At 32.3% G+C, this 13,531-nt stretch overlaps 1 protein-coding gene across 3 annotated transcripts in view; it reads left to right on the forward strand.

Moving 5' to 3' along the window:
* LOC145246071 (uncharacterized) overlaps positions 1-13,531 on the forward strand; it is a 114,186-nt gene that overhangs the window by 7,118 nt on the left and 93,537 nt on the right. For all 3 annotated transcript variants that reach the window (XM_080107918.1, XM_080107919.1, XM_080107917.1), the window contains exon 2: positions 8,718-8,830. The gene's annotated coding sequence lies outside the window, so the exon portion shown is untranslated. The remainder of the gene's footprint in view (positions 1-8,717; positions 8,831-13,531) is intronic.

Below are 13,531 nucleotides of genomic sequence, written 5' to 3' on the forward strand. Positions count from 1 at the left end.
TTGCGGGCTTTGGGGACTGTGGAGCCACCCCTTAATTGCCATGGTTCCCAGGTTCACTCTGACCCGGAATGGGAATACCTGTCAGGGTCCCAACTATGGGTTAAATAGAAACTGACTTGAAAAAAAAAAAAATATATATATATATTCTATTAAAAACTTTTTCTTCAAAATCACTGGATTCAGCATTAAATAACCTGAAAAGGGTTGATATGCCGTAAAACAAAAACAACCAAATAAATATGAATAATTAATCTTCATCTAATAAATTCAGAAATATTTGAAAGATCCCAACAAAAATGACATTGAGAAATGAATCGGACGACTAGTGTATATCATCAAACATCCAAATATAATATGCTTAGAAATGTGCTTACTGAAAATGAGGATAGCAAAGCGAACATTCACTGTCATGTATATGAAAATGATTTACTGGATGTTTGGAATTACACTGCCTGACCACGATTGCAATGAGGAAATCTGAACATGATTCGACATCACATCAATTAAACACAAGATGAGGGAATGTAGGCTCAGCTGGTTTGGCTGTGTGATGAGAGCCAACAATTACAATATCGCAAAACTTGCCTTTGAAAACATTCACTATGATTCCACTTATTCTTTTTTAATATATATATATATATATATATATATATATAAGTAGTAGCATTCGTGTGTGTCTGTGTGTATAACTCTTGTACAGCCCACACCACTGGACTGATCATGACTAAGCCTGGCATGAGAATGGTCCCCCACCTAGGTATGATGCACTCCAAGGTAAAGGTCAATGGTCAAGGTTATAGCCTATGTATATATATTTTCCTACAGCCCTCACCACTGGACCGCTCATGACCAAACCTAAGATGTTGATGGTCGCTGACCAAGGAATAGTGCACACCATTTTTCAAGGCCAAGGTTAAAGTCATATTTAATGCAGCTCTTCATAAACTCTCTCATCTAGAGATGGTGCACACCAAGTTGGGGTTTCTTTGTTACATCTTAGGACATCCACTTACTGCAAGGGTTCCCGCAAAGTGGATACCTGAGTGTACTGCAAAGTTCCGCATGAAGCGCAGGTATCTTGGCTAATATATATATATATATATATATATATATATATATATATATATATATATATATATATTCCATTTTGTACCATAGAAATTTCACGTGAAACGATATAGATGCCAATCACAGCTTTTCATCCCTAAACTTTAAATTAAAAAATCAACAAATCCTCCACAAACTATAATATCTAAACTGCAAGGTTTTTCCTGCAGAACTTTCAACCTAACCCTTCAAATAACTATAGATCTATACAATCTGAATATTCAAATCTACGCACGCACATACCAGTAATAGATTGATGGATTTTACCACATTTCAACTGACTTCCTTGATTGAATCTTGTTACTGTCTAAATGCATCATCATGCTTAGACATCAATTTGAATATCCTTTTTTGCATCTGAATATATTTCTATTTATAATCCTTTGAACATTCCAACTTTGAAACTTTCAATTTTTGTGCTAATCAGGAAAATTGTAGCTAGTCTATATTAAACTTATTTGCTGAAGAAAAAACAAATTTTTGAAAATCCATGGAATAAGGAAATAATCTCTATTATATAAGAGGAACTGTGTGCGTGTGTGAGTTCATTCTTTATGGACTCGAACGGCTGGGCCGATTTTTATGAAATTTCACGCAAATAGTACTTTATATGACTGACAGTGTTCTTAGATAGGTTTTGTATTGGCATATCTTTGATAATAATCAATAATCCAAAAAATTCCAACAAAAGAAGGAACATGTGATTTTGATCAAAGTTAACACCTTACACAGTCTAACATCATAAGTGCATTTCAGATGTTTTATTACTACACAAGTTGAAAGGCCTGACGTATAAAATCAATAGTAAGTTCTTCGATTTGACGGGCATGTTTTACATGAATGTTTCTGTTTAGAACACAATTGAACCGTGATACTTGACTTTTGCATTTTAAACTTTAATTCAAACCATTATGAATTAAAAATAATTTTATAAAATCAACAGTATGTTCTCTGCAGTGCAATGTAGATTACAATGTGTTGTGGAGTAAGTCACTGTGGGGAAACACAAGAAGCTTCCTCCCGATGTACTTTGATGGGTCCTCAACGAAAGCAGGAAATCAATTGATTTAATTGGAAGATGGGCGATTTCATCGATTTTGACGATAATAAAAAAATATAGAAGTGTGAAACATTCATTAATTATCATTCAATCCCAAGCAACATCGAGTCTTTCTGCTAGTCATATATTTAAATATATGTGTGTGTGTATGTGTGTATATATACTAGCAAAAGTACCCGTCGTTAACTGGGTTAAAAAATAACCTACAGAAAATGGACTCTGATTTATGAAAGTACTAGCGAGGGGTACTCAGCGTTGCCCGGGTGTTGGGGGGGGGGGGTTAAAAAAAGTAAGTATGAGGATCAAACCCGAATCCGGCGTTGCCTGGGTGTTTGGAGGTAGGGGGGGGGTTAAAAATAAAAAAAAGTAAGTATGAGGATCGAACTCGAACCCTTGAGGCAAAGTTGTAAATTAAAGTGTGAAAAAAAAAAGTGCGATGTTAACCATTGCCCCACCGCGACATGCGAATGGAAACACGTTTGAATGTATTTAATTAGTTGGATTTAGCAGGTGCCGGTTTTAATGAGTTAATGAGGTCAACTGCGGGATAGTATTCATTTACTGCTGAACGCTTTTTTTTCCCCACCCCTAAGATATAGGAAAAAGACTGACCCACATGCGGCGAGTGACAAATATTGAATATTTATCTTCCTGAAATTGAGCAAATTAAATAGACGGGCGAGCTTCGTTGTTAAGTGTGAGATATTACGATTTGTATGTGATATAAAAAGTTTTAAAAAGTTGTTAAGCGAGCGACCGCTTCTCTGAAAAAAGCCTTTTGTTGACATACAGAAAAAGCGAACACACATACATACATACACACATTTTTGCTTTTATATATATAGATGATAGGTTATGAAAAGGAAGGGTTGTAAAGAGATAGCTTCGAATTTGGGGGTATCAAAACCAAAGCAAAATATGATGAAAGTAAAAATAAAATAGATAAACCCCATAATTTCTTATACCATACCTGTTCACACTGAAACACATCACAATATTCTGTGGATCTATATTAAAAAACCTTGTTAAACTTTGTGACATATTTCCATTCTATGGAGGCTAGGAGCGAAGGAATACCCTATAATTTTATTATACCATATTTCTTCAAACTGAAACATAATTATGAAAGTATACTTACGCAAATAGATATGAAAAGTTTTTATTAAAGTTTGTGCCTATTTCCATTCTATGGAGGCCAGGCGCGAATGCATACCCCACAATTTTATTATACCATCCCTATTTAAGTTAAAACATACTTATCAAAGTATTCTTATGTACATCTATATCAAAAACACTTGTAAACGTTTTTTTTTAATTTTAAAATTTATTTCCATACTTTGTAGACCAGGCACATACGCAGACCCCACAATTTTAATGAATCATCATTATGGCAGATCAAACATACCCATTCGTGTGTATCGATACATCTTCTATCATTATGTGATCAGTTTTCTATGATAGTCAACCATAGGAGCCTATTCGTGACCAGACACACACACAAAGACATTCAGCTTTATATATATATATATATATATATATATATATATATATATATATATTTTATTTTTTATTAATGTAAACAAATTTACATGGTCGCAAACATGTAAATTTGTTTATATATTAATAAAATCTTGCTCTTTTATTGAGCACTCTTAATAATCTTATTAAATTCATTAATTATTACTCATGAATACCTTTAACCTGTTATATATATATATATATATATATATATATATATATATATTTGTGTGTGTGTACAAACAAAAATTGAGTAAATTAGAATATTAATTTGTCAAATATTAAAAATAATAAAAAATTCTTTTATCATAAGAACTTTTTATTCCTTATTTTGTTTTTTTTTTGATGAATTAATAAATATTGTAATTTTCTCAATTTTTATTTTCATTCATATTGTTTTGTGTTATATATATAATTTTATTACCGTTTTATCTGCTTAGTTACACATTTTGATTACCAAATCATATCAACGATCTGACAATTTTGTCAGACTTTACAGAAATAATTATGATGAGGAAAAAAGGATAATAGAAAAAGCACAAAGAAAAAAAATCCAATCAGACAACAGCAGCAGCAGTCAAATTTGAAAAATATTGGAAGGTGATCAGGGGCGAGGGGGAGTTTAAAATATTAAACCAGACACAGATAGGAATAGAAGGTTAAAAAGAAGGACGAGAGATGGGTAAAACGTTGAAGGCAGACGTCGAGAAAGAGAGAAAGGAATAAGAAATAAGAGGGAAAAAGAGAGAAAGGAATAAGAAATAAGAGGGAAAAAGAGAGAAAGGAATAAGAAATAGGAGGGAAAGAGAGAGAAAGGAATAAGAAATAGGAGGGAAAGAGAGAGAAAGGAATAAGAAATAAGAGGGAAAGAGAAAGGAATAAGAAATAAGAGGGAAAGAGAGAGAAAGGAATAAGAAATAAGAGGGAAAGAGAGAGAAAGGAATAAGAAATAAGAGGGAAAGAGAAAGGAATAAGAAATAAGAGGGAAAGAGAGAGAAAGGAATAAGAAATAAGAGGGAAAGAGAAAGGAATAAGAAATAAGAGGGAAAGAGAGAGAAAGGAATAAGAAATAAGAGGGAAAAAGAGAGAAAGGAATAAGAAATAAGAGGGAAAAAGAGAGAAAGGAATAAGAAATAGGAGGGAAAGAGAGAGAAAGGAATAAGAAATAGGAGGGAAAGAGAGGGAAAGGAATAAGAAATAAGAGGGAAAGAGAGAGAAAGGAATAAGAAATAAGAGGGAAAAAGAGAGAAAGGAATAAGAAATAAGAGGGAAAGAGAGAGAAAGGAATAAGAAATAAGAGGGAAAGAGAGAGAAAGGAATAAGAAATAAGAGGGAAAGAGAGAGAAAGGAATAAGAAATAAGAGGGAAAGAGAGAGAAAGGAATAAGAAATAAGAGGGAAAAAGAGAGAAAGGAATAAGAAATAAGAGGGAAAGAGAGAGAAAGGAATAAGAAATAAGAGGGAAAGAGAGAGAAAGGAATAAGAAATAAGAGGGAAAAAGAGAGAAAGGAATAAGAAATAAGAGGGAAAGAGAGAGAAAGGAATAAGAAATAGGAGGGAAAGAGAGAGAAAGGAATAAGAAATAGGAGGGAAAGAGAGAGAAAGGAATAAGAAATAAGAGGGAAAGAGAGAGAAAGGAATAAGAAATAAGAGGGAAAGAGAGAGAAAGGAATAAGAAATAAGAGGGAAAAAGAGAGAAAGGAATAAGAAATAAGAGGGAAAGAGAGAGAAAGGAATAAGAAATAAGAGGGAAAGAGAGAGAAAGGAATAAGAAATAAGAGGGAAAGAGAGAGAAAGGAATAAGAAATAAGAGGGAAAAAGAGAGAAAGGAATAAAAAATAGGAGGGAAAGAGAGAGAAAGGAATAAGAAATAAGAGGGAAAAAGAGAGAAAGGAATAAGAAATAAGAGGGAAAGAGAGAGAAAGGAATAAGAAATAAGAGGGAAAGAGAGAGAAAGGAATAAGAAATAAGAGGGAAAGAGAGAGAAAGGAATAAGAAATAAGAGGGAAAGAGAGAGAAAGGAATAAGAAATAAGAGGGAAAGAGAGAGAAAGGAATAAGAAATAAGAGGGAAAGAGAGAGAAAGGAATAAGAAATAAGAGGGAAAAAGAGAGAAAGGAATAAAAAATAGGAGGGAAAGAGAGAGAAAGGAATAAGAAATAAGAGGGAAAAAGAGAGAAAGGAATAAGAAATAAGAGGGAAAAAGAGAGAAAGGAATAAGAAATAAGAGGGAAAGAGAGAGAAAGGAATAAGAAATAAGAGGGAAAGAGAGAGAAAGGAATAAGAAATAAGAGGGAAAGAGAGAGAAAGGAATAAGAAATAAGAGGGAAAGAGAGAGAAAGGAATAAGAAATAAGAGGGAAAGAGAGAGAAAGGAATAAGAAATAAGAGGGAAAGAGAGAGAAAGGAATAAGAAATAAGAGGGAAAGAGAGAGAAAGGAATAAGAAATAGGAGGGAAAGAGAGAGAAAGGAATAAGAAATAAGAGGGAAAGAGAGAGAAAGGAATAAGAAATAAGAGGGAAAGAGAGAGAAAGGAATAAGAAATAGGAGGGAAAGAGAGAGAAAGGAATAAGAAATAAGAGGGAAAGAGAGAGAAAGGAATAAGAAATAGGAGGGAAAGAGAGAGAAAGGAATAAGAAATAGGAGGGAAAGAGAGAGAAAGGAATAAGAAATAGGAGGGAAAGAGAGAGAAAGGAATAAGAAATAGGAGGGAAAGAGAGAGAAAGGAATAAGAAATAGGAGGGAAAGAGAGAAAGGAATAAGAAATAAGAGGGAAAGAGAGAGAAAGGAATAAGAAATAAGAGGGAAAGGAATAAGAAATAAGAGGGAAAGAGAGAGAAAGGAATAAGAAATAGGAGGGAAAGAGAGAGAAAGGAATAAGAAATAAGAGGGAAAGAGAGAGAAAGGAATAAGAAATAGGAGGGAAAGAGAGAGAAAGGAATAAGAAATAAGAGGGAAAGAGAGAGAAAGGAATAAGAAATAAGAGGGAAAGAGAGAGAAAGGAATAAGAAATAAGAGGGAAAGAGAGAGAAAGGAATAAGAAATAGGAGGGAAAGAGAGAAAGGAATAAGAAATAAGAGGGAAAGAGAGAGAAAGGAATAAGAAATAGGAGGGAAAGAGAGAGAAAGGAATAAGAAATAGGAGGGAAAGAGAGAGAAAGGAATAAGAAATAAGAGGGAAAGAGAGAGAAAGGAATAAGAAATAAGAGGGAAAGGAATAAGAAATAAGAGGGAAAGAGAGAGAAAGGAATAAGAAATAGGAGGGAAAGAGAGAGAAAGGAATAAGAAATAGGAGGGAAAGAGAGAGAAAGGAATAAGAAATAGGAGGGAAAGAGAAAGATAAGCAGTTAATATTGCAGTGTTAACTTTTGGTGGTAAGTTATGGAAATAAATATATTGGTTAGTGATTGAAAACATATATATATTTGCTCTGCAATAGTATTGAGCACTCTCTTCAGGAAACATATTGCTTGCCGGAGAGATTAGTCACATACAATTTAAGATACACTGAATATCCTAACTTGTTATGAAAAGTGACCACATGTTGGATTTAGCGAAGCATAAAACACATCCATCTTGGTCTATGAAAATCAAACGCAAAGTAAATTTCATAGCTTAAATGGGAAATAACTCTCATAGCTTAAATAAGCTTACTTCCGGTTTTAAATGCGACTCTTGTTCAGCTATTAATGAATAAAAATAAATGAAATAAATAGATGTTAAATAATATTTATAAATAGAACAATTAAAACGATTCTATTACAACAAACAATTAATAAAATCGAGCTAATTATTGAAATAGATTTTCTTTAATGTAATTTGCAAATAAGGGTATTCATTGAATGTAGATTTCTTTTGAATACATAGTATATATATATATATATATATATATGTCGCAATAAAAACGTATATAAATCTGTTTTCAGTATGAAAATTGTGAAACTACCTTTTGTACATATTAATTAAATTGTGAACAAACAGACAGACAGACAGACAGACAAATACGACTATATATATATATATATATATATATATATATATATATATATATATATATATATATATATATACTAGCAGTTCAGCCTGGCATTGCTTGGGCCCTACATGTGAATACACTTTACATAAAATTTCAAATCTTTCGACCAAAATTTGTCCGAGTAATTTCGTAGAGACCACAGAGGTCAATTTTTTAAAAAAAACTTTGACACCTTAACATTTATTATTTTGGTCTCAAATCAAAATACAAACTTTTACCCATACCCAAATTACCTATATCTACAATTTCTAGTCTTTAGACCAAAATCTGCAAAGGTCAACTCTTTCAACTTTGACCCTTTGGCAGTCAAATTTTCGCCCCAAAACTGATTAAAATGCTTGCCACATGTCTGAATATCTGTTATGTATAAATTACAAATGTTTAGACCCAAAATTGGCTGAGTAGTTTGTTAGACACCGCAAAGGTCTTTGACCTCTTGGCAGCTCAAATTTTTTACCCAAACCGATTAAAAAGCTTGCCCTATCTCTGAATACCTTTTATGTAAAATTTCAAATGTTTAGACCAGAAATTGGCTGAGTAATTTGGTAGAGACCGCAGAGGTCAATTTTTTAAAAACTTTGACCCCAATTTTGACCTTAACATTTATTGTTTTTGGCTCAAATTAATTTAAAAAGTTTGATCCATGTCCAAGTAACCTACATTTAAAATTTCAAGTGTTTAGACCCAAAATTGTCAGGAGTTTGGTAGAGTTTTCAAAGGTGAAATCGTTGAACTTTGACCCGTTGACAGCCAAATTTCTGACCGCTAACCGATTAAAAAGATTTTTCCAAATCTCAGTACTCCTTATGCCAAATCTCGAGACCCTAGACCAAAAATTGATAGTTATTTGGTAGGGAAATGCACACACACACACACACACACACAAGAAAATAAATTTAAAAAAAATAGCTAAATATTGTGCGTTCTTTTTTTTTTTATTGCATTTTATGAATATTCTTTTCATTTTTTTTAATATCTTTTCATGGCAAATGAAAACAGCTAATAATAGCCAACTCTGACAAAACACTGAATGCGCAGGCTTCGAGGAGACCTTGGCAGGATTCTGTGGTAAACTGAATACGTACATACAGTACAGGATTCCCAGAAAATTGGTAAGGAAACTGAAATTAATAATTGAAGGGGGGGGGGGTAAAATTACTCTGCTTCTTTTTTTAATTTTTTTTTTTCTTCAATAATACAAACATTGGTGTGGGTCAAAAGACCTCCTTTCCAGATAGTCATCTCTTTACAGATAATGGATAAAAAAAGTTTCCTCTGTGTAATTTTTATTTTTGGGGGTGGGGGGATAATTTGAAACTTTTGTCATGAAATGCATATGTACATAGGTAATAATTAATTATTTGTAGCCCCTTTTCAGTTGAGCACTTTAATGAGAAATAATATAAGCCATGTAAGTTCCTTTCTGTAGAATACTGTTAGGGTGGCTGATTAAGGTTTTCCATCTGTATAACGTGAATAAGATTCATTCTTGTTCCTCGGTTTGAACTGTTATCTCGACACTGATGATTCCGCAAGAATGAAATGTACACATATGTATATAATAATAAAATATTTATTAATTATCAGATATACGTGGGGTGTTCCAAAAGTAATGCCTCCTATTTTTTATTCCACAATCAGAGGATTGCAAATTACATTATTATTATGAACTTATGGATTCATGACCTGAACATCTTATCTTTCTATTGCAGATATTGACAGTGTGAGACTCTAAGAAAGCAATCTTATAATAGTGTGTCAGAAGCAGAAATGCATCCTTGAATTCCTGACAAAAGTGCATTGAGAATGGTGTTGACTATGTAGAAAACTAAATTCTGGAGCATAAAAAGTTGTTTGTTTTAATATTGTCACTTCTGTCTTTGTAGCTTTTCAACTTTTTAATTTAAAAAAAAAAAATAGGAGGCTTTACTTTTAGAACGCCACTCGTATATATGATTTTTTTTTTTAATGACAGGTTATAATAATTGGATTCAATATATATCTAAATTAGTGTGGACGATTCCAGTATTTTTTTCCTGATTCTGATTGCATATAAATCTCTAGATATTTAACTATAAAATTGTTATTTTTTCCCAATTACCATAAAAACACATGTTAAATGTGTATATATTTTCTAAAAAACGTAAAAAAAATATACTTGTGAAAGTGATCTTTGGATTTTCACTTTACCGGTAATTTAAAATTTAATAATTTGTAATTTAAAATCAATAAAAATTTATTTTATTATTACTATCAGCAGGGGAACATTTTGTTTTAAACCAAATCAAATAATAAACAAAATAAAATTAAAGGAATCGTTTTTGGCATCATCAGAAAATATGCACAGTTTTTTCCGATTCCGATCTCCCCAAAAGTTCCAATTTCCAACTCGGATTAATCATCCCAACACTTGTTTAAATGCAAAAGTTACACCTATTTCTCACACTCCCAGTAAAGTAGCAATATCCACTGCTTGTAAAACGTCCTTCAAACAATATTTTATTTTTTGGCGGGGAGGGAGATCCATCAATAAAACCCCTTATAAAAATTGCTATAAACCCATAAAATCCTATCCAAGGAAATTCATTTAATAAAAAATTTATCCCTTTTATTCATGGTTTGTTTTTATTACTTTTAAATGAAAAAAAACCCAAAAAAACATGAACAATATCGTTAAAAAAAAAGAAACATCTTTGTGATTTTGGTTGACTGCATTAAAAAAGCAGTAGCATTCACCTTAGGTGGATTAAACTGACTTCCACCAAAGGAGGAAGTTTCTAGGGAATATCTAATTCACAAGCAATCCCCAGTCGCGTGCATATTCTTGTTAGGAAAGATGATGTCATTAGGTTTTGGTAGTTTTTGCAGAGAGATATTAACATCCTCCTGGTATTCTCATATGGTCACCCACCCAGTATTCAACAGGCTCAATGTTGCTTAATTTCAGTGATCTAATAAGAAACAGTGTGCCAATGTAATTATACAGTTAAATGGATAATGGGGTAGTTGCATGTTTTATTTGATTCCAAAACAACCACTTGTGGTGATTTGTTCAAATTTGTCTTTAAAAATCTAGGAAAGAATGTCTTGATTTGGTTGGTCAAATACGAGTTTCGTAGTTTAGGCATAATTGGTTATTAAAGTTTGACTGCTATGGTTCGGTAAGTTTTTTCTAACATTAAAATCTGTGAAAGAAGTTTTGAATTTTTTTTCATGTAATTATCATGTCTATCCGGAAAGTTCTTCCATAAGAAAGACATACTATTTAACATTTTTGCTAAAAGAAACAAAAAACAAATTTTTTTACGAAAATTGACTTTTTTGCTCACATCAGCAGGTAGCTTCAGCTTATAAACAAAGATGGCTTTTCTTTTTTTTTCTCAACATTTGACTAGCCTTCTACAAATAAATTGACTATCAAAGAGTTTTATGATCCTTTATAAAATACTGGCTCCTTTGAGAAATAGTTTTTTTTTTGTTCTTAGCTTTAAAATACTTAACTTTTAAACTATTATTCTAATCAAAAATGATCTCTAGTCCCCTATTTAAAAAGAAAAACTATTCTATTAGTCGATTACAAGTGTTCCCTCCTCTCCCCACCAAAAAAACTTGGTGAAAAAAAACAATTAATTTAGAGTTGGGGAGGATCATTTTCACCTATAAACTAAGATGATTCTCCCATTTCTGAGCCATTAAAACTCTTAGAGGCAGTTAGTCCCCCTATTTTTTTTTTTTTCATGCGGAAAAGTTATTTAAAAAGAAAAATTACTGACCCTCCCCTAAAATATACTCCCTTAATTAAACTTACCTCCAACCCTAGGTCCGAGTGGCAAGCGACCTCACTCCTTAAAAAAAAATGCCCTTATCCATACCACAAACATTAAGTGTGAATGGTAAGCACTGTCTCAACAAAAATCCTCTTAAAACCATACATCATTGTCTAAGTTTTAGTCTCATCTCCATCAAGGCAAGAGGTTTTGAGGAAATATATGTTAGTGATGGGACGATTCAAAATTTTTTCCAGATTCTGATAAAATTACTGATTCTGATATATGAGTATTTGTTAAGACTAATATTTTTTGTAAATCCTGATAATTTAAAAAGTATAGTATTTTTGGAAGTGAGTATTTTTATTGAATCAAGAACTAAGAGCCTCCATGTTTGTTTAGTGTTTGGGAATTATATTTGAATATTCTATGAATAGAATTGTAGTCGGCCAATCAAAATACAGAAAAAATAAGTTCTGAATTGAAAGGAGTCGTTCATATTTACCAAGGGAATTTGTATTTGTGGAAAGAAAGTATCGCGGAATAAGAAAATGAAACGATAACAGGCTGAACCTGAAAAAATATCCAATGACAGATTGCAAAATCTCTGAATTGCGATTTAATTCCCTTATTTCATTCTGTGAGCTGGCAGACCTCGAAACGTCAGACCCCAAACCCTGCAAGAATTGAAGGGAAACATCAGGAACGAAATAAGGGGGTTAAATCGCAATCCATGTTATGAAAAATGTTTGGAAAGAGCGCAAATATGCTAAGCTGAAAATGGACAACATTTAAGACCTTATTTTTCATAAAGATTGTTTGAATTTTGCATTTGTTTTTTTAAAATTTCCCAATGTCTTGGATAGATTGTGTTAAAATTACAGAAAGATATCAAAAAGAATCTATTTAAGTTCAAAACCGTTCATTAACTTTTTGGACACCCAGTATAAAATTTTGTGAAATACATTTTTCAAATGCCTTTATGGAAATCTTCAGTGATGCACTGCCCTCCATGGCTAATTTTGGGTTTTGCATCATATCGATTCACGCAACAACTCTGATCTGAATTTGGATGCACGAGATTGTTTATTTGAAAGTTATCAGCTGCGTGTGCTGACGTTACAAAAAAAATAAAAATTATATGATAATCTTTGACTTATTGTTTTTTACTTTTTATAATACATCAACAGGCATCAACCACTGCATTTAAGTAAATGTGCACTGATCTTTTTTAGTCAAATCCATTTGAAGGCAGCTCACACTTTATTCATTATTTCTTTTAAAGCACCGATCATTGCTGCTCCTACTATACTTATTTTTGTCAGTTCTCTACACGTTATATCTATATATATATATTTTTCTTTGTTTTCTCCCATATCCCCAATTCACTAACTTTTTGCTAAATTTAAACACTTCATTTCCTTTAATGATTTTAGTTAAATAAAATATTGTTTTTTTTATTTGTTTGTCAACTCATCAGTGTAAAAGACTCAAATTAGATAAGCTTTGTCCAATGCTCTTTTATTTGTATCCGATTGCAATTCATGTAGCTAATATAGCACAAAATAAAACAAAGAACTTAACTTTTTTTTTTTTTCCCTCAAATTGACTCCAACTCCAGCTGTATTTTCTAACCTCTGTGAGACTATGTGCTCCCTCTCACTCGACAACAATAGCCGAGCCAAATGCTGTGAGCCACTGCCATTTTTCTTTCATCTTTTCTTCTGGCTGGGTCATTGTCTCTCACATTTCATAGTGACTCACAAGTAATAAATTAAAATAAAACGTAAACTCAAGAGAAATGAGACTCCAACCTATTCTATATATATATATTGGTTGTACGTGTGTGTATCTGTCTGTGTGTGTGACACCATCAACTTTCTAAATGTTAATGCCCACATCTTAGTCATCTGTTGAGAAGACTTTGTCGTCAGTTAATATCAGCTCATCTCAGCATCCTCAAGCTCTTCCGACCTGGTTCAAGCTGCAAGCTGCCTTCAAATGTCATCAACTTTAAACTGCCCTCAACTGTCGCAAACTCCAGAT

This window comes from Euprymna scolopes, chromosome 23 (genome assembly GCF_053919585.1).
Source record: "Euprymna scolopes isolate OS-2025 chromosome 23, ASM5391958v1, whole genome shotgun sequence".
NCBI classification, from domain to species: domain Eukaryota; kingdom Metazoa; phylum Mollusca; class Cephalopoda; order Sepiida; family Sepiolidae; genus Euprymna; species Euprymna scolopes.